The sequence below is a fragment of the Triticum urartu genome, chromosome 6A, assembly GCF_056163025.1.
Source record: "Triticum urartu cultivar PI428250 chromosome 6A, HENAU_Tu73, whole genome shotgun sequence".
Lineage (NCBI taxonomy): Eukaryota > Viridiplantae > Streptophyta > Magnoliopsida > Poales > Poaceae > Triticum > Triticum urartu.
The window spans coordinates 516,798,540-516,825,481 of NC_141878.1; the positions used below are offsets into that span (position 1 = coordinate 516,798,540).

General features: G+C 47.8%; 1 pseudogene; it reads right to left on the reverse strand.

Moving 5' to 3' along the window:
* Positions 1–1,469: 1,469 nt before the first annotated feature.
* LOC147966024 (uncharacterized) lies at positions 1,470–17,749 on the reverse strand (annotated as a pseudogene).
* Between the last annotated feature and the right edge of the window lie 9,193 nt (positions 17,750–26,942).

Consider the following 26,942-nt stretch of genomic DNA (forward strand, 5'->3'; position numbering starts at 1 on the left):
TTTGGTAGCAGAAACTAGAGCTAGATGTGCTAGCAGAGATGAGATGCAGATGTACAAGTGTCTGTTTTCTGGTTTATTTATGTTTGTTGCTAGTTTAGTTGCAGGTTTCCTCATGTCTAAGTAGAGTTAGAGGTTTGTGGTGATGTAGTTCAATGGTGTACTGGATATGGTGATGGCTGAAATGAATATGAAAGAGATATTTGGGCTTTTGGCAACATATGGTGTGAATTAAAATTGTGAGTGTTACTGTGAATGGGCTTTTGGAAGCATATATATAGTGTTTTTGGCACCATGTGTGTATATATAATATATATAATGGCATCCCAAGGTTTTTGAGTCAACGAGTCGTTATGGTTCGATGAGTACCAAAGGGTCGAAGACTAGTCGATGAGTATCAAATGGTCGAAGACTAGTCGATGAGTTCCAAATGGTCGATGACTAGTCGATGAGTACCAAATGGTCGATGACTAGTCTATGAGTACCAAATGGTCGATGAGTACCAAATGGTCGATGACTAGTCGATGAGTACCAAATGGTCGATGGCTAGTCGATGAGTACCAAATGGTCGATGAGTACCAAATGTTCGATGACTAGTCGATGAGTACCAAATGGTCGATGGCTAGTCGATGAGTACCAAATGGTTGATGGCTAGTCGATGAGTACCAAATGGTCGATGAGTACCAACTGGTCGATGACTAGTCGATGAGTACCAAATGGTCGATGACTAGTCGATGAGTACCAAATGGTCGATGACTAAACGATGAGTACCAAATGGTCGATGACAGATCATATGTAATGGTTAAATGCAAATGGAATTGAGAGAACATTTACTCAGACACATCACCATAAATTTTGACAGCATATATCTTGGTTGACAAGTAGTTCAGAATGCCAACATTACATGGTTCAAAAGGAGTGACAGCATCACATGGTTCAAAAGCCATTGACAGTACTACATAGTTCAAAAGTGGCATCCAAACCACAAGTTCATAAGCTGGAAAACAGTACTAAATATTACATCCAAAGCAAAATTACCGAAGATCTAATCCATAAGCTGGAAAACATCTTCAGAAATTGCCACTAACATAAAAGTAGCTTCCCAAGCCTGTTGTTGGTGGTCATCTGCCTGATCCTCTCCCAGATCCTCTCCCTGCTCCTCTGGCTGCTCCTCTGGCTGCTCCTCTGCCTGCTCCTCTCCCAGAACTAGTGCTTCCACCATGATTAGAGCTAGTAGGCACTGTAGTTCTTGGAGCTTGAGATGCTGATGTGCCAGGTTGAGAGCTTGGTGTTGTAGTTCTAGGAGGTTGAAAGCTTGTTGCTAGAGCTCTAGTTCTTGGAGCTTTAGACCTAGTTGGAGCTGATGATTTTGATCCATCAGTCTGAGCTTGCTGCAAACAAAGGAGATGAATGATCAGAGCTAACTAATTATGTATTTGCATAATTCAAAAGTAAGAAAAACATAGCAATGATCAGGTTAGTACCTCTGTTTCCCTTTGCTTTCTCCTTCTTTTTCCAAGAAATGATTTAGTTTTCTGGGTTCTATCTGCATTCTTCTTACAACCACTTTTATTGTGTCCCTTAAGCCCACAAGATCCACAAGTGATTTGTATGTCATGCTTGCTCATTTTCTTTCCCTTTGGAGCTTCACCCTCTTCTCTTCTTCTGTCATTGTTCTTCTTCCTTGCTCCTGGCATGGCAATGTATCCAGGTGCAACTGGCCTAGGGTTTTGAGACACAGGCCAGTTTTCTTCTCCTAGAACAGGCTGGAGACAATGCTCATAAATCTTATTGGATGTCTCAATCCAGCAGCACTTGTCTATGTAGTCATCTACCTTTCTACCACTCTTGTAAATAGCTGCAATAGCATGGCAGCAAGGGAGGCCTGCCAGCTGAAAGTATCCACAAGTGCATACTGTCGTGGATCTAAGACTGACAATAGAATGGGGGGTAGGTATGAGGAGGCAAGATCCTAGCTATGGAGTAGTTGTACACACGAGTTTTACGAGTTCAGGCCCTTCTCGAAGGAAGTAACAGCCCTACGTCTCGGTGCCCTGAGGCGGTCGACTGGATTATACGTGTGTGTGTGTGTGTTTACAAAAGTGCGAACCCCTGTCCCAGAGGAGGGGGTGGCTTATATAGAGTGCGCCAGGACCCCAACTCCCCTCCGTTACACAGGATTCAATGTTCATAAAGGAGGGGCGTTATTCGTAACGTCTACAATAAAGTGTTATAAATGCCCATAATGCTATGGTTTAAGTCGCGACCGTTGCAGAGTGGAGGGCTTCTCGTCTTCTGGTGGTCGAGTGTCTTTAAGGTGGTCAAGTGTCTTCAAGGAAGTCGAGTGAGCACATCTTCATGGTCGAGTGGATGATATTTTCTCTTCGACTGCTTCTGATTCTTTGTAAAGATGTCCTCGGGGAGGGTATGCTGGACAGGTCCATGACCCTACCCTAGGTACCTAGCTTCATCATTAGCCCCCGAATGGATCAGGGTTCGAATGAGGAAGGGGTTGAGAACACTTTCGACCCACTCTTTGTGCTATGAATATGCCTTGTCCTGAAACAATGAGTTGAGGAGACGACGTCGACTCCTTTCTCAGTCGCCTTGGTCCATTCTTGGTTGTTGTCGAGTGAACTTTCATGGTTGAATTCCGAATGATGATGTAGAGGGTGTTTGTCTTCAGTCTGACAGGTTGTTCCGCTCTCCGCGGATCTCGCGGGATTCGAATTTTGGGAAGCGTGCCAGATGGGAGGAAACGAGGTCATCGGCACGGATTAGGTAAGTCTCCTTGATCCCTGCGCCACCTTTTTCGCCACATACTGCGCGCGACTGTTGCGGGATTTGTTTAGATCGCTTGGGTCCACTAGTCAGCCACTCGGCGGAAGGTCTTATAAAAGGTCTCGGGCCAGGCCTCTGCTCCGCACGCCACCATTCTATCTTCTCTTTCTCCCGATCTCTCTGCCACTCTCGCTTCCGCCTCGTCATCGGACCTCCGCTCGAGCTCGATCTGCCACCATGGGGAAGGATAAGACGGCGGCGCTGGAATGCGCGAAGAAGGCGACCGCGAAGGTGAAGGGCAAGCGGACCAGCCGGGGCGGATCCTCGTCGAGGCCCGGCCTGCCGGCGGGCTGGATCCAGGGCGACTGGATCCGCTCGGCAATCACGCAGGACGACCTCAACGACCTGGTGGAGGGGGGATTGATCCCCCACAAGTCGGCTCGGCTCCCGGGGGACGAAACTGAGCTGCAGCCTAGAGAGGGTGAGTGTGTCCTCCTAGCAACCCACGTAGATCACGGATTCTCGCTGCCTCCCCACCCTTTCTTCCGGGGTTTTCTGAACTTCTTTGGGGCTCAGCTCCACCATTTCACTCCGAACACCATAGTCTATCTGGCCGCTTTCGTGTCCATGTGCGAAAACTTCTTGGGCTGTCGACCGCACTGGGGGCTTTTCAAACACATCTTCACTTGCCGTTCCCAGTCGGTCAAAAAGGCCAAGTCGAGTGACGAGAGGACACGGGTGATCCAGATGTGCGGTGGTTTGGGGATCCAGATGAGGAGCAAGAGTACTTTCCCAGCGATGATCCTTCCTGACTCGGTCCGGGGCTGGCAGTCTACTTGGTTTTACTGCAAGGATCAGCCAACCCCTGGCCAGTCGACTGGACTTCCTCCTTTCTCCTTGGCTCGAGTGGAGAAGCCTGCTCCCATGAAGGTAGTTCCAGAAGAGAAGGTGCGGGTCAAGGAGCTGGTCGAACGGGTCATCCAGCTTGTCCGCGACGGAGTGACCGGGATGGATCTGCTGGAGGTCTTTCTCGGTCGACGCATCCAACCTCTTCAGGCGCGCGATCATCCGATGTGGATGTACTCTGGGCTCGAAGATACCACTCGGATCCACCCGGAGGAGGTCAGCGAGGATATCTTGGAGAACTGGTTGAGGGGAATCACTGGCAACAAAGACAACCCTTGGGGATCCAGGAGGGTGATTCCATTCGACAACTCGCGCCAGCCGGAGCAGGTATATTTCTGTTTTATCAAGTATCTTTCCGATTCACCACGTGATGTCCCGTTTGTGGTCGACTGAATGTCTTTTGATTGTTATCCTTTCAGGCCCTCATTGAAATGTACTCGATGCCCAACGGAGTGCAGGACCCCGGCGCTGAAGAAGAAGGGAGCGGGGGCGAGAGCGGCGAGGAGCATTCGGAAGCCGAGGAGGACGAGGAGAGCGATGAATCGACCGATGAGGAAGAAGTCGACTCGCCTCCTCGCAGGGAGAGGAGGTCCAAGCACACTCATGACCCGGCACGCGCTCCGGACTTGGTGGCTGCACCGACCGGGCAATCCTCGAAGCGCCCCAGGACGTCTTCCCCGACGCCGACTGAGAAGCCTCCAAAGCAATCCAAGGTCGCGCCGCTTCCAGCGCCGAAAGTGCCGAAAGCCATCTCTTCCAAACCGCCCAAAGCTTTGCCTCGGATCAAAGTGATCGTTCCTACTATCTCCGGGTAACCATCAGACTTGTCCTTTATGTGGATTCATTTAACTGGGTGTAACCGATTGAATGCGGGCCTTTGCAGTGCTGCTACGTCAGGGACCTCTTCATACCAGTACCGAGACGAGGAAATGGAGGATGCGGTGACCTCTAACCCAGGAATGAACTCTTGCGATTTTGATTCTTGATCCTTTTAGGGTCGAGTGGTTCACTTGGGGTCGAATGTTCTGTCTTGCAGCTCCACCCAACATCATTGACCTTCCGGACGATGACGAAGATGTGGCTCCTAAGCCTAGGAAGAGCAAGAAGGTAATAGCTGGCAGGGTGGCTCGGCAGGAACCAACTGCAACGCCTCCCGTCTGTCAAGCTGAAGATGCGGGCAGGGCCGCTGTGACATTTGCTACACCCTTGCCGAGTGGGCACCCCATGCGGTCGACCGCGCATGTGGTTCCTTCAACTATCCAACTCCACACCACGGAGCCTCAAGCAGCTGCACCTGGGTCGTTTGCACATTTTTTCACCAGCTACCCCGTCCCAGACAACCAGTCGGAAGCGGATGCGGAAGACATCCGACAGGCTGATATGATGATGGAGCAGGTGAAGATAGTGCACGAGAGCAGTCAGGCTGCCTATGACGCTAGTGCTGCTCTTCGGGCCAACGTCGAGGTGAGTAGACTTTCCGACTGTTTTTATTCTCGAAAAATCTTCTTCTGCATAATCTCCTGTTGTTCGCGTTGAATTAGAGCACCCAATGGGTGTTGCTGTCGTTTTTGGTAGTTTCGCTCTTCCACTCGGTCTGGGCGAGTGGGATCAAAACCGGTGGGGGCACGCCAAGTGCACCCACTGGGTGTAGTCCCCGAGGCTGCGGTCGACTGCTGGCAGTCGACTGTCGTCTGAGTTCTTCTTTTCTTGACGGCGCAATTGTTCTTTCCCTCTCTCTTTTTTTTACTCCTTGCACTCGACTCCGGCGGGCCGGGCAAGTGGGATCAGAACCGGTGGGGGCACGCCAAGTGCACCCACTGGGTGTAGTCCCCGAGACCGCGGTCGACTGCTGGCAGTCGACTGGGGTCTAAACAGCTTGTTGTCCACTTATTTAGGTTTTATTCATTCGGAAATGAACTGCTTTCGAACCTATCGATTGACCTGTCTCTTGCCTCCTGCAGAAGTCTTGTACTCTTATCTCCAAGTTTGCCGAACTCGAAGAGAAGCAGAGGCAACTCAACTAAGACTTGGAATTGGCTCAGCAAAATCTGAAAAAAGCTCAAGACGAGGCCGCTGGTATCGAAGGTAACTGATTGCCGACTGAATTTCAATATATCTCTTTGACCTCTTTTTTGATTCGATTATTTCTTTTGCAGAGAAAATGAAGTTGGCTCTGGACAAGAAGGACTCGGACCTCGCCTCCACGCAAAAAGCAGCCCAAGACAAAACCGCTCTCGCAGAAAAGAAGCTTGCTTCAGTCAGAACGCTTGAAGGAGAGGTGACTAGACTGACATCTTGTCTTAATGAAGCTAACCGCAAAGTTACCAGCCTGAAGAAGGATAAGGTCGCCCTAAACGAAAAGTTGGAGTCTGCGATCCACAAGAGGAACGACACAGAAGCTTATCTGAGGACCCTCGCCAAGAAGATTTATCTCATGCTGGGAGGTATTTCTTTTAATCCGACTGTGTTGATGTTTGCCATCGGATTTTGCTCGGTTGATTGAACTGACTTTTGGCTGCAGAACTTTGTCAAGACTTTGACGAAGAAAATGGGAGGGTCGAGACGGGTCTGGACCCTATCGCTTCCCCGGTCTGCGACGAAACTGCGATGAATGTGCTCCAACTGGAGTTCCGTATCACCAGCGCCACAAGCTACCTCGCACGCCTGAAGGAGGTTGTCTCTCGAATCGACTCGACGCTTTGGCCGGAGGAGACGCTTTAGAATGATCTGGAATCTCTGATGACTCGACTGAACGAGACCCCTGACCGAGTGCAAGAATGGAAGAAATCCTCCGTCCGTTGTGGTGCTGACGTGGCGCTGTCCCTGGTGCGAGTCCATTGCAAGGAGGTTCGTGAAGACAAGCTGGCTGCGATCAAAGTCGCTAACACCAAAAAGCATGACTCCAGTCCTTCATGGAGACTTTCATTGCTGTCGCCACTCGGATCGCTGATGGGATCGATCTGGACTCATTCGTGGTGCCTGCCAGTCCTCCTCCGGCTGAGTGAACAATCTTATGAAACTTGGATACGCTTTAAATTTGCCTCGGAATGCCGAGTGGTTTCTGTAACCGTTAAACTCCTTCGGGCTTGGTGCCCGAGTACTTTTGAATCGCTGCTTGGAACCTTTTAGTATTTATCTGAATTTGGTTTATCTCCGAATGTGCTTGTGTTTGCCTTCGGATGGACTTTGCTTGCTGCACCTCTTCGTCCTTGCGGATAGGGATGGAGCGGACGTTGTATTTGTGCCGCAGCTCCGAAGGAGAAGGTGGCAGTCGACCTGCACCTCGTCGTCCTTGCGGATAGGGATAGAGAGGACGTTGTATTAGTGCCGCAGCTCCGAAGAAGAAGGTTGCAGTTAACCTGCACCTCGTCGTCCTTGTGGATAGGGATGGGTCTCAAACTTAGGCGAGTACTGGACTACAGCTAAGCCCCCGAGTGGGAGGATTGCTCTCCATTCGGTAGGATTTTTCCAAACTTAGGCGAGTGCTGGACTGCCGTTAAGCCTCTTAGTGAGAGAAGTTAGGCGAGTGCTCGACAGCAGCTAAGCCCCCGAGTGGGCGGACTGCTCTCCACTCGGTAGGATTTTTTCAAACTTAGGCGAGTGCTGGACTGCCGTTAAGCCTCTTAGTGAGACAACTTAGGCGAGTGCTCGACTGCAGCTAAGCCCCCGAGTGGGGGGACTGCTCTCCGCTCGGTAGGATTTTTCCAAACTTAGGCGAGTGCTGGACTGCCGTTAAGCCTCTTATTGAGAGAACTTAGGCGAGTGCTCGACTGCAGCTAAGCCCCCGAGTGGGAGGACTACTCTCCACTCGGTAGGATTTTTTCAAACTTAGGTGAGTGCTGGATTGCCGTTAAGCCTCTTAGTGAGAGAACTTAGGCGAGTGCTCGACTGTAGCTAAGCCCCCGAGTGGAAGGATTGCTCTTCACTCGGTAGGATATTTTCAAACTTAGGCGAGTGCTGGACTGCCGTTAAGCCTCTTAGTGAGAGAACTTAGGCGAGTGCTCGACTGCAGCTAAGCCCCCCGAGTGGGAGGACTGCTCTCCACTCGGTAGGATTTTTTAAAACTTAGGCTAGTGCTGGACTGCCGTTAAGCCTCTTAGTGAGGGAACTTAGGCGAGTGCTCGACTGCAGCTAAGCCCCCGAGTGGAAGGATTGCCCTTCACTCTGTAGGATTTTTTCAAACTTAGGCGAGTGTTGGACTGCCGTTAAGCCTCTTATTGAGAGAACTTAGGCGAGTTCTCGACTGCAGCTAAGCCCCTGAGTGGGAGGACTGCTCTCCATTCGGTAGGATATTTTCAAACTTAGGCGAGTGCTGGACTGCCGTTAAGCCTCTTAGTGAGAGAACTTAGGCGAGTGCTCGACTGCAGCTAAGCCCCCGAGTGGGAGGATTGCTCTCCGCTCGGTAGGATTTTTCCAAACTTAGGCGAGTGCTGGACTGCCGTTAAGCCTCTTAGTGAGAGAACTTAGGCGAGTGCTCGACTGCAGCTAAGCCCCCGAGTGGAAGGATTGCTCTTCACTCGGTAGGATTTTTTCGAACTTAGGCGGAACGGATTCGCGACTAAGCCCACCCACTGGGGGATTTCAGGAGTAAATAAGAACAATATAATCGAATGAGAGAACCGTAAGCTCTTGTCTTTGATAAACGAATTACAAAAGGTGTTGCTTATTACATTTTATTCGAACGAGTGTTTAAGTATAAAAGGGGCGGAGCAGCTCCGCGTTCCAAGCCCGTGGCTCGTCTTTCTGATGCTCGATACTGTAAAGATGGTATGCTCCATTGTGGAGAACTTTGGTGATGATGAAGGGGCCTTCCCAAGTTGGAGCGAGCTTGTGTGGTTTCTGCTGATCCACTCGAAGAACCAAGTCTCCTTCTTGAAAGGCCCGACCCCTCACATTCCTGGCGTGGAATCGACACAAATATTGTTGATAAATGGTCGAGCGGATCAAGGCCATCTCTCTTTCCTCCTCTAAGAGATCGACTGAATCTTGCCGGGCCTGCTCTGCTTCTGCTTCGAAGAAGAGTTCAACTCGGGGTGCACTGTGGAGCAAGTCACTTGGCAGAACAGCTTCGGCTCCATAGACTAAGAAGAAAGGAGTTCTTCCAGTCGACCAATTAGGAGTTGTCCTTAAACCCCACAGAACTGACGGAAGTTCATCAACCCAAGCACCTGCTGCATGTTTGAGATCACGCATCAGTCAGGGCTATAGTCCTTTGAGAATTAGGCCATTGGCTCTTTCTGCTTGTCCGTTCGACTGCGGGTGAGCAACAGAAGCATAGTCGACTCGAGTGCCCTGAGAGGCGCAGAAAATTCTGAACTCGTCGGAATCGAAGTTCGATCCGTTGTCCATGATGATGTTGTGTGGGACTCCATATCGGAACGTCAATTCTCTGATAAAACTGACAACAGTGCTAGCATCAAGGCTCTTGATGGGTTTGGCTTCAATCCATTTGGTAAACTTGCCGACTGCAACGAGCACGTGAGTGAAGCCGCTTCTGCCGGTCCTCAGTGGTCCAACCATATCCAGTCCCCAAACAACGAAGGGCCAGACGAGGGGGATGGTCTTCAGGGCTGACGCTGGCTTGTGAGACATATCGGAGTAAAATTGACAGCCTTCACATCTGTCGACTATATCTTTCGCCATCTCATTTGCTCGTGGCCAATAGAATCCAGCTCGGTATGCTTTAGCCACGATGGCTCGAGAGGACGCATGGTGACCACAGGTCTCCGAGTGGATGTCATTGAGGATCATTCGACTTTCTTCTGGTGTTATGCACTTCTGACCGACTCCAGTCACACTTTGTCTGAACAGCTGCCCTCTTATCACAGTAAAAGCTTTAGATCGGCGGACGATCTGTCGAGCTTCTTCTTCATCCTCTGGGAGCTCTTTCCTGAGGATGTACGCAATGTAGGGCACCGTCCAGTCGGGAGTAATGGCCAGAACCTCCATGATTAGGTCGACCACAGCTGGGACCTCGACTTCAGTCGGATCCGTGTCGCTCTTGGGTTGTGGGGGCTCTTCAATGAAAGGGTCTTCCTGAACTGTCGGCGTGTGAATATGCTCCAAGAACACATTGCTGGGAATGGCCTCTCTCTTAGAACCTATCTTTGCCAATTCATCGGCTGCTTGATTTTTCAATCGAGGGATGTGGTGGAGTTCTAACCCCTTGAACTTCTTCTCAAGCTTTCTCACCGCGTTGCAGTAACCAGTCATGGCTGGGCTTCTGACATCCCACTCCTTCATCACTTGATTAACTACCAAATCTGAGTCGCCATAGACCATGAGGCGACCGACACCGAGTGAGATGGCCATGCGCAACCCATACAGGAGTGCTTCATACTCTGCTTCATTGTTGGAGGAATCAAAGTGAATCTGGAGGACATATCTAAGCTTGTCTCCTCGGGGGGATACCGGAACTACTCCAGCACCAGAACCATTCAACATCTTGGATCCGTCAAAAAACATGGTCCAGTGCTCCGAGTGAACTTGAGTCGGCATTTGCTGTTCGATCCACTCGGCGAGGAAATCTGCTATTGCTTGGGACTTGATAGCTTTCTTTGCCTCAAACTTGATATCCAAGGGAAGGAGTTCAATCGCCCATTTTGCCACTCAACCAGTTGCATCCCTGTTGTGCAGAATCTCTGACAATGGAGCGTCGCTAACGACTGTAAGATCTGAGAAGTAGTGTGCAACCTTCTTCGTGGTCATGTAAATTCCATAGACAAGCTTCTGATAGTGAGGATATCTCTGCTTTGACGGGGTCAGGACTTCAGAAATATAATAAACTGGGCATTGAACTTTGTACGCTTTTCCTTCTTCTTCCCGCTGGACCGTAAGTATTGTACTGACGACTTGTCCAGTGGCTGCTATATAAAGCAAAAGAGGCTCTTTGCTGATTGGAGCAGCAAGCACCGGTTGGGTGGAAAGCAGGGCTTTTAGCTCTGCAAATGATGTATCAGCTTCTGGAGTCCACTCGAACGCATCTGATTTCTTCATCAGTCGGTAAAGAGGCAGGGCCTTTTCACCGAGGCGAGAAATGAATCGACTTGGGGCGGCCAAGCAACCAGTAAGCTTCTGGACATCATGCACACGCACAGGGCGTTTCATCCAAAGTATAGCGCCTACTTTCTCTGGGTTAGCATCGTTTCCTTGTTCGGAAACAAGAAAACCGAGTAACTTTCCGCCTGGAACTCCAAACATGCACTTTGATGGATTGAGCTTGATATCATACCTTCTGAGGTTGGCAAAGGTTTCGGCGAGGTCGGTCAGCAGGTCAGAACCTTTACGTGACTTGACCACAATGTCATCCATGTATGCTTCCACATTCCGACTGATCTGAGTGAGCAGGCACTTCTGAATCATTCGCATAAATGTGGCTCCGACGTTCTTCAAGCCGAATGGCATTGTGACATAACAGAAGCACCCGAAGGGGGTGATAAAAGCTGTCTTTTTTCATCGGGTCCGTACAGACGGATCTGGTGGTACCCGGAGTAGGCATCCAAAAAGGACAAACGCTCGCTCCCAGCAGTCGAGTCGACTATCTGATCGATGCAAGGGAGAGGGAAGTGATCTTTCGGGCAGGCCCGATTGATATGCTTGAAATCGATGCACATGCGGAGTGAGTCATATTTCTTTGGGACCATGACAACATTGACTAACCACTCAGAGTGGTAAATCTCTTGGATAAACTCAGCTGCCAAAAGCCAAGCCACCTCTTCGCCGATTGCTTTTCTTTTCTGGACGGCGGACCATCGAAGATGCTCTTTGACTTGTTTCACTTTCGGGTCGACTCGCAAACGATGCTCAGCCAGTCCCCTGGGAACACCTGGCATGTCAGAAGGCTTCCATGCAAAGATGTCCCAGTTCTCATGGAGGAACTGGATGAGCGCTTCTTCCTATTTGGAGTCGAGTGTGGTCGAAATGTGGGTCGGAGCTGCATTGGGGTCCGTCGGGTGAATGTGAACAGACTTCGTCTCGCCAGATGACTAGAATGCCGAATCCGTGGCTGGCTTCTTGGCTCACAACAAGTCACTTGGGTCTGCATTTTTCTGGTATTCTTGCAATTCTGCCATGGCCATCTGGGCATCGGCGATCTTTGAGCCCTTCTGGAAACACTCTTCCGCCTTTTTCCGATTACCAGAGATAGTGATCACTCCTCTGGGACCAGGCATCTTCAGTTTGAGGTACACGTAACAAGGTCGAACCATGAATCGTGCATAAGCTAGCCTGCACAGAATTGCATGATACGCACTCTGAAAATCCACGACTTCAAACGTTAACTTTTCTTTGCGGTAATTTTTGGCATCACCGAAAACCACGTCGAGTGCAATCTGACCGAGGGACGCAGCCTTCTTGCCTGGGATGACCCCATGGAAACTCATGTGGCTTTCAGTGAGTCTGAACATCAGAATGCCCATTCCTTTCAATGTTTCTGCGTACAGAATGTTCAGGCCCCTGCCACCGTCCATCAGGACCTTTGTCAGTCGAGTGCCTTCGACCACCGGGTCGACCACCAGCGCTTGCCTCCCAGGGGTGGAGATGTGCGCTGGGTGATCAGACTGGTCGAACGTAATGGCAGTCTGCGACCATTTCAAGTAATTGGGTGTCGCCGGAGCGACCATGTTCACTTCTCTGTTGATGACTTTCAATCGACTCTTGTTTTCAACATCAGCAAAAATCATCAGAGTGGAATTCACGTGAGGATAACCATCATCATCTTCCCCTTCACTCTCAGCCTTGTCTGCCTCCTTCTCCTTTTCCTTGGGCTATTTCTCTCGGAACTGCTGGATCAGGAGCCGACACTATCGAGTGGTATGCTTCGGGTAAATGAAATTACCTTCTTCGTCTTTTTTGGTGTGGATATGGCACGGCAGATCCAACAGGTCATTTCCATCTTGATCTTTTACTTTCTTGGGGTTCCATGGCCCTTTGGGCTTCCCCTTGAACTTTCCTTGAACCACAGCCAAGGCCTCACCCGGAGCAGCTGGTTCGGCCTTGCGTTTTTGTTTCCGACTGGAGTTTCCTCCTCCGGCTTCGTGGGTGACTGCTTTGTGCTTGCCGCTCCGCAGTCGCTCCTCCTCTTCACCATTGTCATACTTGTGGCGATTTCCATCATCCGAGTCAAAGTCATGTTTCCTGTCTGACCGAATTTCAGATTCAACTCTTGGTACCTGACGCCTTCCTTGAAAGCACAAATTGCCTGATGATCAGACACATCTTCCACCGTGTGGTGCATGGTGATCCACCTCTGGATATAATCTCTCAAAGTTTCATTCGGTTTTTGGACGCAACACTGTAATTCTGTCAAACCTGCTGGCCGCTTGCAAGTACCCTCAAACGTTCTGACAAACACTCGGGCGAGATCTTCCCAAGTATAGATGCTGCCAGGCGCCAACTGATTAAGCCACGCCCTAGCCGAGCCCTCCAACATCAGAGGAAGGTGTTTCATGGCCACCTCATCATTGCCGCCACCAATCTGGACAGCCACTCGGTAGTCTTCGAGCCAGGTGTCAGGCTTGGACTCTCCGATGAACTTACTGACTCCAGTCGCCAACCTGAAGTTGGGGGAATCACTACAGCTCTGATAGCTCTGCTGAAGCACTCTAGCCCAGAGACATGCACCCTGTTGCTGGTTTGCGGGCCTCTGTCCTGTCCATCTCGGTGAGCTCTGTTTCTGTCGACCAAGCCTTGTACGAGAATAGATCGCGCATCAAAGCCTGGCTCCCTGGAGTCGACTGGAACACCTCTTCCGACACTGTTAGGGCGCCTGTCTTCATGTGGCCGCGGCACATACAACCCACTCCTTGGAGGAGGCGTGGGCACTCGACGGCGACCATGGCGATCGGCTCGACGATCATACTGCTCCTGGTTTCCGTACTGATCACGCCGCTCTCCACGTCCCTCACGCCTTGGGGGCGATCTCGGGCTATGGGCCGACTGGACCGTATCTGCGACCACAGATCTGCAATGGATCCTATCCCGCGACTGAGACACGGCCGTATTCTGTTCTCCTGCTGCCCAGAGCAAGGCCCTGATCTGCGCCAGACCTCGTCCAGCTTCTGACTAGGAAGGTTGAATCGACTCTGCTATCTGGGCCGCAACTGCTAGGTTTTGGATCGGTGTTCGGTATACCTGAGCCGGAGGTGGAAAAAGTTGGCGTCGGCTGGACTCAGGAGCACGTTGACGAGCGCGATCGTTGAGTGCACGCTGTAGGTTCTCCAGCCGACTGCGCTCACCCAGATTGGCCAAGCGAGCCTGTTCTAAGGCCTGGGCCTCGGGCGTTTGTCCAACTATAGGAGTATGCAGGGCATCCATGTTTCGGCGACGAAGTTCTTCTCTCTGCTGCGAGGAGAGAGGCTCGGGGTGGTACTCCTCGTGAACGCGTGACGGATCGCTGTTCCCGTCACCTCCGTCTTCTCGATCGAAGCCAGGAGGACCGTGTGGTCCATTGACCATCAGGACTTCCGCTGCCGAGTCATTGCTGCTGCACTCGGATGCAGTCTCTACGGAGCCAGTTGACAGATCGAACAGGCCGTAGAGAGACTCGTCGGACTCGAGCGCCACGACTTGAGGGGTGGCCGACTAGCGGGCCACCGCATGCTTCATCCACTGTTGAACCCTCGACCGGCCGGTGCGCTTGTTCCAGCGGGTCGCAGGGAGGGGGAAAGCCATAGGAGTCGACTGGTACTGGGTCGAGGTTGCCGCAGGAGGACGCCGTGGACGCACGCGTGAAAGTGCGTCGCCCCGCGGGTGGGGAGCGCATCAACGTCGAGTGGTGCCTCCTGAAGCCAAGCGAAGTCATCGGCGACAAACACGAGCGCGCCGAGACGGATCTCGCGGCCCTCAGCCAAACCTCCGCCTGGAACCGTGATGATGGGGATCAGAAAAATTGCAACTTCTCCAATAAGTCGCTAAGACACCTGCCCCACGGTGGGCGCCAACTGTCATGGATCTAAGACTGACAGTAGAATGGGGGTAGGTATGAGGAGGCAAGATCCTAGCTATGGAGTAGTTGTACACATGAGTTTTATGAGTTCAGGCCCTTCTCGGAGGAAGTAACAACCCTACGTCTCGGTGCCCTGAGGCGGTCGACTGGATTATACGTGTGTGTGTGTGTGTGTGTGTTTACAAAAGTGCGAACCCCTGTCCCAGAGGAGGGGGTGGCTTATATAGAGTGCGCCAAGACCACAGCTCCCCTCCGTTACACAGGGTTCAATGTTCATAAAGGTGGGGTGTTACTGGTAATGTCTACAATAAAGTGTTATAAATGCCCATAATGCTATGGTTTAAGTCGCGACCGTTGCAGAGTGGAGGGCTTCTCGTCTTCTGGTGGTCGAGTGTCTTCAAGGTGGTCGAGTGTCTTCAAGGAAGTCGAGTGAGCACATCTTCATGGTCGAGTGGATGATATTTTCTCTTCGACTGCTTCTAATTCTTTGTAAAGATGTCCTCGGGGAGGGTATGCTAGACAGGTCCATGACCCTACCCTAGGTACATAGCTTCATCACATACCCTCTTTTCAAGATTTATTGTGTACTTCTTCTTTCTTCCCTTCATGTGCTGCACCTCAAATCCCTCCTTGCCATTCCAGAGCACCTCAATGTATTGTGTCAATGTAATACTCACCTTTAGCTTCTTGAAAACATTTGGGCAAATTTTGCCCTTCCATGTTGCTGATTTGGCTCTCTACTCTTGCACCCTGACAAGCATCTTCTTTCTTATCATCTCTTGCTGTGAAATAATTGGGTAGAACCTTGATTCTATGATGGCATTGTTAAATGACTCACAAAGATTATTGTCCACAGATTAACAGTTAGCTCCTATAGGAAAAAATGCCCTAGCCCAATGAACTGGTTCTGTCCTCATGATATCCTTTGCACCATTAGGAGTTAGCTGAGCTAGCCTTGCCTTGTTGTAGTTAAAATCTTCTTTGTTTGCAGCTTTAGCAATTGCCCAAAATCTCTTTTGGTACTCATGGTCCTTGTATTTCTTCCTCCAGTTGGCATAGATATGCCTGGCACACATTCTGTGCTCTGCCTTGGGCAAATAGTCACTCATGTTGTTAATCAAGCCCTGTTAAAGTGATACATGACTTATTTAGTTTGCTAGACACTACATATTTAATTACTTTAGTAAGTAAAGCAAGTAAGACTTAGTTTAAAGTAGAGCAAGTAACATTTCCATTAAAGTAAAGCAAGTAAGATTTCTTATAGGAACTACATATTTGCTAAATAAGATATCCATTTCAGTAAAGCAAGTAAGCAAAGAATTACCTTCTGCTGATCAGAAATGAAAACCCAACCTGCTCCTTGGTCATTAATATCCAAGTCTTTAATTAATAGAGCAATAAACCACTTCCAGCTTTCATTAGTTTCTTTCTCCACCACAGCCCAAGCCACTGGGTACATCTGATTATTTGCATCCCTTGCAGTTGCAGCCAACAATTCACCTTGACAAGCTCCGAAAAAGCAGCCATCCAGTCCTATGACTTTCCTGCACCCTGCTTTAAAACCTTTCTTCATAGCATCAAAACAGACATAAAACTGTTGAAAAATGTTCTTCTGCAGCTCTGTGGCATCTAATGTAATGGCCACAGTACTGCCAAGGTTGCTCCTCAGCAGTTCTAGTTGGTAGTCAAACACTTTTGTGTACTCACTTTTCATGCCACACATGAGTTTGTCAAGTACTATTTTCTTTGTTGCCTTGCATTTGGAAACTGACACATCAGCAAACATATCTTTGAGCACTGTGGCTTTAATGTTGTCAATTTTCCACATTGGATTTGCTAGGATAATGTGTTCATATCTATTTGCAATCACCTTAGCACTAACAAGCTTGTTCTCCCTGTTCTGTGCACACTAGTGCTCATCTTCATAGGTAATTACCTGAAACCTAGAACATATACTTGTCTTGACACCATACAACATCCAGGGGCAACCAGGCCAGTCACATTTTGCTCTCACCCTCTGCTCCTCAGATTTTACAAATGAAATGCTCCTCTTAGTACCTAGCCCATACCTCTTGAGTGCTTTAACTAATTGGTTCTTGCTTCTAAACACCATTCCCAAACTAAAATGTGGAATTTCTATATCTGGATTGAACCTAACATACTGGCTCTTCCTCCTAACCATCTGACCATCTTCATCTTCATCATAACTGTAATCCTCATCAGAGGACTCAAACTCTATGTCATGTAGAGCTTCTTCCACATTAGCAACTAGCTCTATGGGAACTGGACCTGTTGACTCCTTGGAGAACCAAATTTCTGAAGCTTTCATCTTCTTCTTGAATTTCCTTGCATGTTTTCTCAGCTCTGCTACCTCAGATTCCTCTCCACTGTCATCAGTATGTGCCACATAATCAGGATCATCTGAATCTTCAGAATCTGAACCATGCTCTGCAGCTTCTGCAATTGGAGCTACAGTTTGTCTAGCAACAACTGGATGAGAGGGATTGATTATTTGAGAAACTTGGGACAGATCATCAACTCTGAAATTGTTCTTCACAGGGCTGTGTATCACTTCAGTAACAACACCACCCTCATTAGGAACTAAGATATTTTCCAATATGTTTGCCCCTGCTACTGCATTAACTTGCTGAACAATTGTCTGAACATTTGTCTAAACATGATCTTTTCTTCTTCTGCAGTGATAACTACATCTGGTTCTTCCTCACTAGCATTGTTTAGCATGTCATTCAGCTCATCTTCTTCAAAATCAGAGCCACTATCTTCTCCCTCTGGTTCATCTTGCTCACCATTGTACTCCACAAAAACATCAGCAACCCCTCCATCTGTTATGTACTCTGACATCTGCAGGCAACCTTCATCAGTGTATAGAAACAATAGCCCATTAACCAACTCTCTCTCTGGCATAAGAAAATACAGCTTCATGCTCTCTTTAACTGTCAAGTGGTCTCCTAAAAATCCTCTGAGCTCTGGCAGTGACAACTTATCCCTCTCTATCTCTGACAATGCAGTATCTCCCCCAACATAATCAAGAGATGGCCCAATACGAATGAACTCCCCTCCATAGTGAAACCTGACATTCAGAACCTTTGCTGGATCCATGAACTGACTAAAAAACCTACAGAAACACATATATGCAATCAGGTTCACCTACATTCAGTAATCTACAGTGCAACATTTAATTTCAGACAATATTCGACACCTTCAGTAATCACAGTTACAAAAACTGACTAAAATACTACAAAAAACGATTAAACCTACAATCCATCTAAGGCATCGGTCCATTAATATGTATTTGGCCCCAAATCCTTTCATTCAACAAGCCACAAAATCACCAAAAAACCACACCTTCCGCCACTGTAGAACCCTAGACCCAACTACACGTAGGAGGAAACGAAGACGTCCGATCAATCACAGATGATGAGGATGACTCACCTGTTCCTTTGCCGCTGGCGTGGACGTCGGAGCTCGCTGCGATCATCCGCGTGCCGTCGCCATTGCCGCCGCGGAGAGGAAGCTGGTGCGTCGGGGGGAGAAGGGGAAGGGGCGAGGGGGCGAAGTGAGCAAGGAGCGGTGCGACCTGGTCTGGCTCGACCATTTAGCGCTTCCAGCGACCGAGCGGGACCCACAACGATAGCTGACTCAGCAATCCCAGCCTTCCTCCGTTTGGATACGCCTGCAAGGACGCAAACGACTGGGATTAGAGAGTTGAGGGTGCCGATTTCCGGGATTTGGAGGTTGGGGTTTAAAAACGACGACGCGTACGAGTTCAGGGTTTAAAACAGACTTCACCCCCTAGAATTAATTACAGCGCATAATAATCCTGCATATTGCATTTTGAATAGCCAATTAACCCACCATGCAGCATCCCGCATTAGAGAGCCAATTAGCCATGTGTGCCGCATGCAAGCCCTCTCTTTTGCAACAGGCTCTCTTTTCTTTAGACCATCCCACGATTTACTCTACCCGGCATATTCCTCTCCCTTTTAAGGCTCTCTTTTCCTTACATGAGCCCAAAATTTCCTTTCTTTTACCTAGAATATCCTTTTTTATTTTGGCACATATCTGCTCACACAATTTCCAAGTAACATATCCTTTTTTTCATTGACACGTGCCCAATATTTTCTTTAATTCCAGCCAACACCACGGCATAATTTATGGAGTCTCTCTTTTTTTTCTTGATGATTGCCAAGGTAGCTTCCTTATTTTCGGATGACCCAAGGACATATAAAATGTGATAGGGTTCTATATAAAGAAGAGAGGTTGGACAGTTGCGAACACAATTGCTGGCTAGCTCAGATAGATATGTCCATTAACATAGGTACTTCAGGTCCTGGGATCGATCCTTGTGGTGTCCATATGCTTTTTTCGCTGCTTGTCCGTCCGACGGCAATAAAATTGGCTGGCCCATCAGATGTACCATGGGCCTTGGCCCAGGAGACAGATCAAAAGGTTAGTGCGTGCATGGCCCAGGCTGTCGATCAAAGGTTTTTTTTTTGAAATGGAACACCTAGATTCCATAAATCACACGGGCGCAGACAAAATGCTGGCCATACGAACGTTTACATCGTCAGGTAGGCCATCAGCCCAAACTTGCCGGACCATCAGTCGGCTGGCACCGTATGCCGCTAGAGCATGAGCTAACTTATTACATGCCCGAGGGGCAAACCCAAAAGAAATATGAGTAAAGTTCAAACTTGCAAAAGTTCTAATCTCTCTGAAGAGTATTCCTTCTCGCGCAAGATCAGCTTCTGTTCCCTGGACAGCTTTGATTACTTCCTGACAATCTGACTCGACTTCAACATTGGTCATCCCCCAGTATGAAGCCAACGCTAGAGCTTGTGCGCATGCCTCCGTCTCTGCATGAAGGGCTGATGCGACATTCTGCATATATCCTGATCCGGAAGCTCGTACATCGCCAGTGTTGTCCCAGATGACAAAACCCCACGCGCCTGTACCTGACGATGCACTGAACGCTCCATCACAATTAATTTTGAGTCTGTCCCCAGCCGGCTTCTTCCAGATAACATCAGACTTACTAGTCACTTCCCTCTTCTGTTTTCCACACAGGTTAATCGAATCACATGCCAGGTTACTAATTTCTGAAGCAAGCCAATCCACTGGTATGGTCTTCTCCTTTGCATTTATTTTATTCCTCCAACACCACCATCTCCAAAGAAGACATGCTATTAGTACTTTTTTTAATTCCGGCAGCCGAAGAATCACAAGCATGAGCTCCATGGCGTCCTTGCATGCACACATGCGCTGACGCTCTTCCTCTAATTGCAGAGCTTGCCACACTCCTTTCACTAGTTTGCATCTCAGGAACAAATGTGACCCATCCTGCAACATACACATAGAGTTTTGCACATAATACCTCGTCGCTTCAGAGATAGCTTCAGTGGTAGACTGTTGTGCGCCAAACGCCATAGAAACTGTTGGATCTTGGGCTGGCAAGGCAAGCCCAAAATCTCCTTCCACTCCCATTTGTTTGGCACAGGATTAGAACACCCAGGTCGCCCTTCATCTCTTTTCTGGATATACACTCTGTATGCCGATTTGACCAAGAAAATACCTTTCGTATCAAAATGCCAAGCATAGAAATCCTCAGCCTCCTCCCGGACAGGGATAGTCAAAATTATTTTAGCGTCCTCTTCCAGGAATATATACCTAACCAGCTGTTCGTCCCAGGTCTGGGTATCTGGATTGACTAGCTCACAAACTTTGGTTAGCCGGCACTGACCCCTTGCGGTGATCGGTGTCCTTATACTGTCCCTTGGCAACCACGGGTCACTCCATATTTTCACGGTGGTTCCATCTCCAACTCTATGAATGAGGCCCTCCTTCAGCAGTGAAATGCCTTTCAGTATACTCCTCCATGTATATGAGATACATGGTTGTGCTTCGACCTCTAAGAGCGATGTGTTTGGAAAGTACTTAGCTTTGAGCACCCGGACACATAACATCTCAGGGTTCATCATCATCCGCCAGCCCTGACGCGCTAGCATAGCCATATTGAAGCCGTATATGTCCCTAAATCCCATTCCCCCCTCCTTCTTCGGCCTAGTCATTAAATCCCAACTGAGCCAATGCATTGTGTTCTTTTTCTCCTGTTTTGCCCGCCAAAATCTGCATATCATCGTACCTATTTCCTCATAGAGGGTTTTTGTAAGATCAAAGCATGACATAAGTGGGGATGGCCTGTGCACAAGCTTTTATAAGTACATCCTTCCCCATCTTGGAGAGCAATCGTTCCTGCCAACCCTGAATCTTCTTCCAAATACGGTCCTTTAAATACCCAAAAACTTGCTTCCTAGCTTGCCCTACATACATTGGGAACTTTTTTTAGACTGAAAGAAAAATATATCTACTTTTAAATCTCATCCGTTAATCTATATGCTTGACATAAAATCAACGGATATAAATGGATGACGTATGGAGAACTATGAAAGCCTTCATCTTTTAATATTAGGTATAGATCTGTTAAATATATGATAACAATAAAAGTAATATATAATAACATATAAAATAATTTAAATATATATAATATAGTTAGAAGGGAAACATAAGTTGGAACAGCCGTTCCTATTCTTATATAGAAAAATAGAACAGACCTCTATGTTTTTTTAAAAAAAAATACATAAATTGGGTTGCCAATGTTTCAGGAAAAATAAAACCTCAGATGGGAGGTCCATAGGCCGGTCGATACATGACAACCCTCAAGAAAATACAAATCGGCATGTCGTGGGCTGCGCATGTTAAAAAAGAAACCCGAGACGGGGTTGCCCAAAACCAAGCTGATACTTGCTGCCCCAGTGATAATAAATGATACCTGCCACCCCGGCTTCGTTGTGAATTTATCTCCTATAGTAACTACGTTGAAGTACCTAAAAAATGTAACTATGTTGACAAACTCGTGGGCCCCAACGTCAGTATAGTATTAGGAGGAAGTGTTTTTTCGATGAGGCACTTGCTTGCGTATGACCATAGACCTGGTGGGTCCTGATTGTCCGCCTCTCCACGTACAATCCTCTCCGGATTTCTCTCGTTTGTTCAGCATGTTTACAACGGCAGACAGCGGCGCCGCGGCGAGCTCACAAAGGCGCAGGAGGAGATCGGACGACCCGAGGCAGTGCCTTATTTGTAACAAAAGTACTGAACTATCCCAGTGGCCAAGTGACACTACCCGACAGCTGTTCTGCCCGGGTTCGATTCCACCTGATACACGGAAAATATCTCCAAATTTTTTGCCTCTGCCATTATTGACATGTGGGTCCCCATTGTCATCTACGCACACCACGTCCAACACTTGCCAAAACTTCATCCCTCATTTTCTCTGTTTTTCGCACACTCGACATTGTGTGGGTATTTTGAAAATAGCATATCTTTTTGACTGTGCATCATATGAAGATGTGCTATGCATGAATATTGATCAGCATGATGTTAACTGGTTGGTAGTTCCATTTCCGACCATGAATAAAACTTCCAACATGATGTTAACCCTGTTTGAAAAGGCCGTGTTAGTATAAATGCTCTGCGTCTGAAAGTTGCAGTTTCTTATCTAAAACTGAACTTGCAATTTCTTATCTGAAACTTAAACTTGCAGTTTCTTCTCTGAGAATCACATTGTCTGCACTTTTATACTCCTATGAAACTACATTTTTTAAGTGCTAAAAATAGATCTCTAGAATTCGTAAAATACTTCATATGCTCAATACTGCAAATCTGAAATTCAAAAGATATTCATATCTAAAAGTACTCTCAAAATACACAATACAAAACACAATTCACAACCTGCAAATACTGACAACCCTAAACTCCTCCTGACAATTCACAACATGTCCGACTATTGGGCTATGGGGGCAGTCCCCTCCTATTCCTCGGCGGCAGACAGCCGCCCCGTGAGATGATGTGAACGGCGAAGGAGAGGATGGCGGGGAAGCGTCGTCGGGCCAACAGCTTTTCTCCTCTTGCAGTTGGGTTCGGTCGACAAAGACTCCACCGGCTCGCTCTAGCACGACAGCATCACAAATAGCACCCTGTAGATGCTCGATCCTTCAATATTTGGTGGATGCTTCATCTGGGATCGATACTCCCACCACCGCTCCCTCACGATCGGATTCGCTGAATCTGTTTGCTCCATGGCCCAGAGGAGCAGCTCTATGTACTCCCGCACGACTCCCTTAGGGAGTATCGCCGCCTTTTCGCTCTGTTGCAGATATTTGGCCATGGATGTCGCCATCGCTGCTAGTTGGTCCTTGTTGTCAAACCAAGACTGTATCTCCAACATCCTAGCTAGCTTCACAGGGTCGCCGTATGTGACCCTCATGTATTGGTTGTACACCTCCATCGATCTAGTTCTCCACAGCACCTTCACTCGCCGGCGGTGGTTTTTGAATGGAAGAGGAGAGGAGCAGCGCTTGTTTTGGATTAGAACGGGAGAGGAGCGACGCTGGTTTTGGATTGGAACAGGAGAGGAGGGGCGGTGGTTTTGAAATGGAAGAGGAGAGGAGCGGCGCTGGATTTAGATTGGAACAGGAGAGGAGCGGCGCTGGTCTTGGAAGTATTTTTTTATTTTGCGTATTTTGGGTCAAAGTTTGACCACGTATTTTATTTGACAAGCAAAATGTGAATGCATGTCACCAAAAATTGTATCGTTTGGTCCGTATCTGAATATACTTTCAAATTATATTATTTTTGCAATGTATAACATATATTTTATTTGTGAAAATCATGGTCAATTATGACCCAAAATAAAAGGGAGACTACTTAATGCGGGATCGCTTTCTTAATTGAAGGGTAAATTGATTTTGATTTTGATCCAGTCACAGTGCATCGGCCCTCTCGTCCAATCCTAAATCGCTGGCGAACGCTCCTCTCCCTCTTCTCCATTGCAAAATCACCTCCTCTCCTCTCCATCATCTCCATTCCAAAACCACCGTCTTGCCTCTCCCTCTTCTCCATTGCAAAACCACCCCTCTCCTCTCCATCATCTCCATTCCAAAACCACCGTCTCGCCTCTCCCTCTTCTCTGTTGCAATACCACCGTCTCTCTTCCCATCTTCCAAAGCTAGCACCGGACCACTCAAAAGGACATCTATGGAGAGGATGCGGCAGCAAATCAGGCAGATCGTCGGTGGCGACCAGGAAAAGTTAGCCAGGTTGAAGGAGATCCTTACTTGGTTTGACAATGAGTGGGAGATTTCGAGGACGGCGAGGGCCATGTGGCAATGTATGCAAAAGAGCGAGACGACGGTGATGAGGGCGGCGATGTACTCCTCGGTGGCAGTCACGCCGCAGTCCTTCGAGTTCATCGAGTATCTCCTCCGGGCGATGGAGTAGACAGATTCGCCCGAGGCGAAAGTCATGCATGGGCGTACAGGTCGAAGATCGAGCACCTAAAGGATAACGAATCGATCGACTACGGTGAGAGTTCGTGAGGGTGCAGAGCCAGTCGGAGCCACAGGAGTATTCGTTCTGCCACCGCAAGAAGAGGTCGGATGGCGCGACATCGCTTCCCCGCCGTTCTCCATAGTTCCCTCGACGCTCGCCTCGTTTCAATGGCGGCGGTAGATTTTAAGGTAAGCTTCGCACTAACCTAATCTTCCATCTGCTCATGCTTACAATCAGTGTGACAGCTAATGAAAATCATGCTTACAATCAGTCTTCGAGTACTACACCAATCACCCTAAAATAGCTCTAGAATGTGCTTACCTTCGTGATATTCCCTTTTCTTTGATCCTGGACCTTTGGGTCAAAGTTGTGACACTGTGTACAAATAAAGAAAAATAGGTTGGTGCTTCTTTCATAAAAGAGTACTCCCTAGAAAACTGTTAGTATAAGCTACTAGTATTTGGTTAGAGGATTTGTTGCCAACAAAGATCCATCCACAGAGAGCGCCACACATCCCACTGCTGGTGGTGGGTGCCAATGCATGCATGGAGCATGGTTGGTGTCGGTAATTTTTACTTCGCACACCTCGCACTCTGCATATATGCCGGTTCCATCTGTACATTTGTGCAGTTCCACCAAAATGCAGTTGAATAACCCTGTTTGCACAGATAATGAAAAAGTGTGATTACATTATAGTGGCACTAGTTGATGAAACATACACTAATAAATAGAAGAAAGTATTGCAATAGTATCATAGTATGCCATGCAGCGAGGGCGAGATGGGCCCTACGACACCTCATACGGTACGCCTCATACTGGAAATTGACCCAAGTCTCCCCGATACACGTTCTGCCAGTGATGAACATCAGTGTACAGCGATAGTACAAGGAGGGGCCTTGAGACATTCCAATCTTTATTTTTGTGCAGATCAACTAAAATTAAGCACCCCAGTTTGCAGAAACGCTTAAACATTAACAATGAGACTAGTTGATGAAACATATACTAACAAAGAGAAGCACTTTCTTTATCTACATTAGAAATGAAATGATAGAGAGGACACTCACTCTATTTTAACTATATTATTACTTCATTTTATCAGTGACACTTGGGTCGAGCAGGTGGCAAACGAGGTGTACCGTGCCTTGCAAGGATGGAGGCCGGGGGTGCTTACACTAGGATGCTGAAGCTGGCTCTTTCAGTCCCTATCTTCCCCCTGGTGTTTCTGTGGTAGCATTTGGGTTGTAATCCAAACTTGGTCGAGCTGGTGTTGCGTCCCCCTACCTGCCTAGCTTATGTGGCGAACTTGTCTCTTGCTAGTACTCAATCCGTTTTAGTACTAGTTGCATAACAGCCCGTTTACACTGAGATGTTGTCGGATAATGGTTCTCTATGGTTGGGTTTCTTTAATGAAATCGGAGGAAACCCCTTCTTTCGATATATATATATATAATCAGTGGCACTAGCAGTGCCAAAACATTGCCTCAAATTAATAGTGCCACTAGATTAAGATGCAAAATAATAACATTACTGCTTTATCATGGCAGTGCCAAAACAGTAGCACAAGAGTAGACTCAACATGCAGGATCTTTGGAAAACGGTCAGACCAAAAAGGAACATACCTCGTGATGGGAACCATATCTGCAGTCAACGCCATCGTAGAAGGGATGACACCAGTCACCAACATGGATGATTCAATTCACCAAGAAAAGGGCTACAGCCCCGGTTCCATTTCCATCAGAAAACGAAACCCACAGATCTTCTTTTTCATTAGTTGCAATAAAACTGAGCAACATCAAGGTTGGTTGTGAAGCTCTTGGAATGTTCAACTATAATTTGGATATCATTTGTGCAGTTCAACTAAGATCAAGCGTGAAATGCATATCTCTGTTTGCACAAAACAGGTGGAAAGGAGGGTGACTAACAAGTGATGAAACATACATCAAATGAAAAGAAACATGTTCCTTATCTGAATGGAAATCCTACAAGGACACTAGCAACTTCTAAAGCAGCGGCATTGCTAGATATTAGTGTGGGCATTAGGATTAACTATGACAACCGTTAAATACGACATTACTTTAATGGTGCCATTGCTTCATTTTACCAGCAACATTACATTAACAGCTGCTACAGAGTTGGTATTTGGGCACGGGAGAGTAGGCGGACCAGGACAGTTGCATTTCTAATGAAAAGAAGCAACTTATCTTAATGGGAAATTTAGTAGGACATGAAAAAAAAGTGCCATTGATTCATATTACTGGAGGCATCACATTGAAAACAACATTGGTTTAACGTGTCCTTACTTTTAACAGTGCGACTGCTACATTTTACTAGTGCCATACATAAGAGTGGCTCGGGGCAACAAACACTAGAACAGGATATCTGGGTTGGTCCCATTTTTGTTCGGTATAGCCACCTTATACTGTGTGAGACTAGCAAATCTAGTGTTGTACTTACTCTGTTGACTTGTCCCCCAGTCCCCACTTTTTTCGTTTTTCAACCAATAGATCGGGTTTATATTGATTTTGTACTGAGTTTCCCTTTATTTCCCTATTAGACCAAGACACCGGTTGGATAGCCAGTCTCTGCTACTTTTTGCCCCCATTATTTCCTCTTTCGACCAAGTCCTAGATTCGGGTAACAAATCTTCCCCCACCCCCACCCCCTTTCTTCCTTGTTTGAACCAAGTAGTACTAAATTCGAGTGCATGAACTAGTTTTACCTCTTAACGGTAAAAATTTAGGTGGCTTTCAAACAGCCGATCGGTCCTATCTATGAGGGGGCTTGAGAAATAGTAAAATATACAACTGCAGTGATGTCAGGAGCTCGGGAAGTAAAGCAAGGCTGGTTTTGAAGGAAGTTATACCTGAGGGTCGCCGAGATGTCGCTAGGTGGGCGGCAGGAG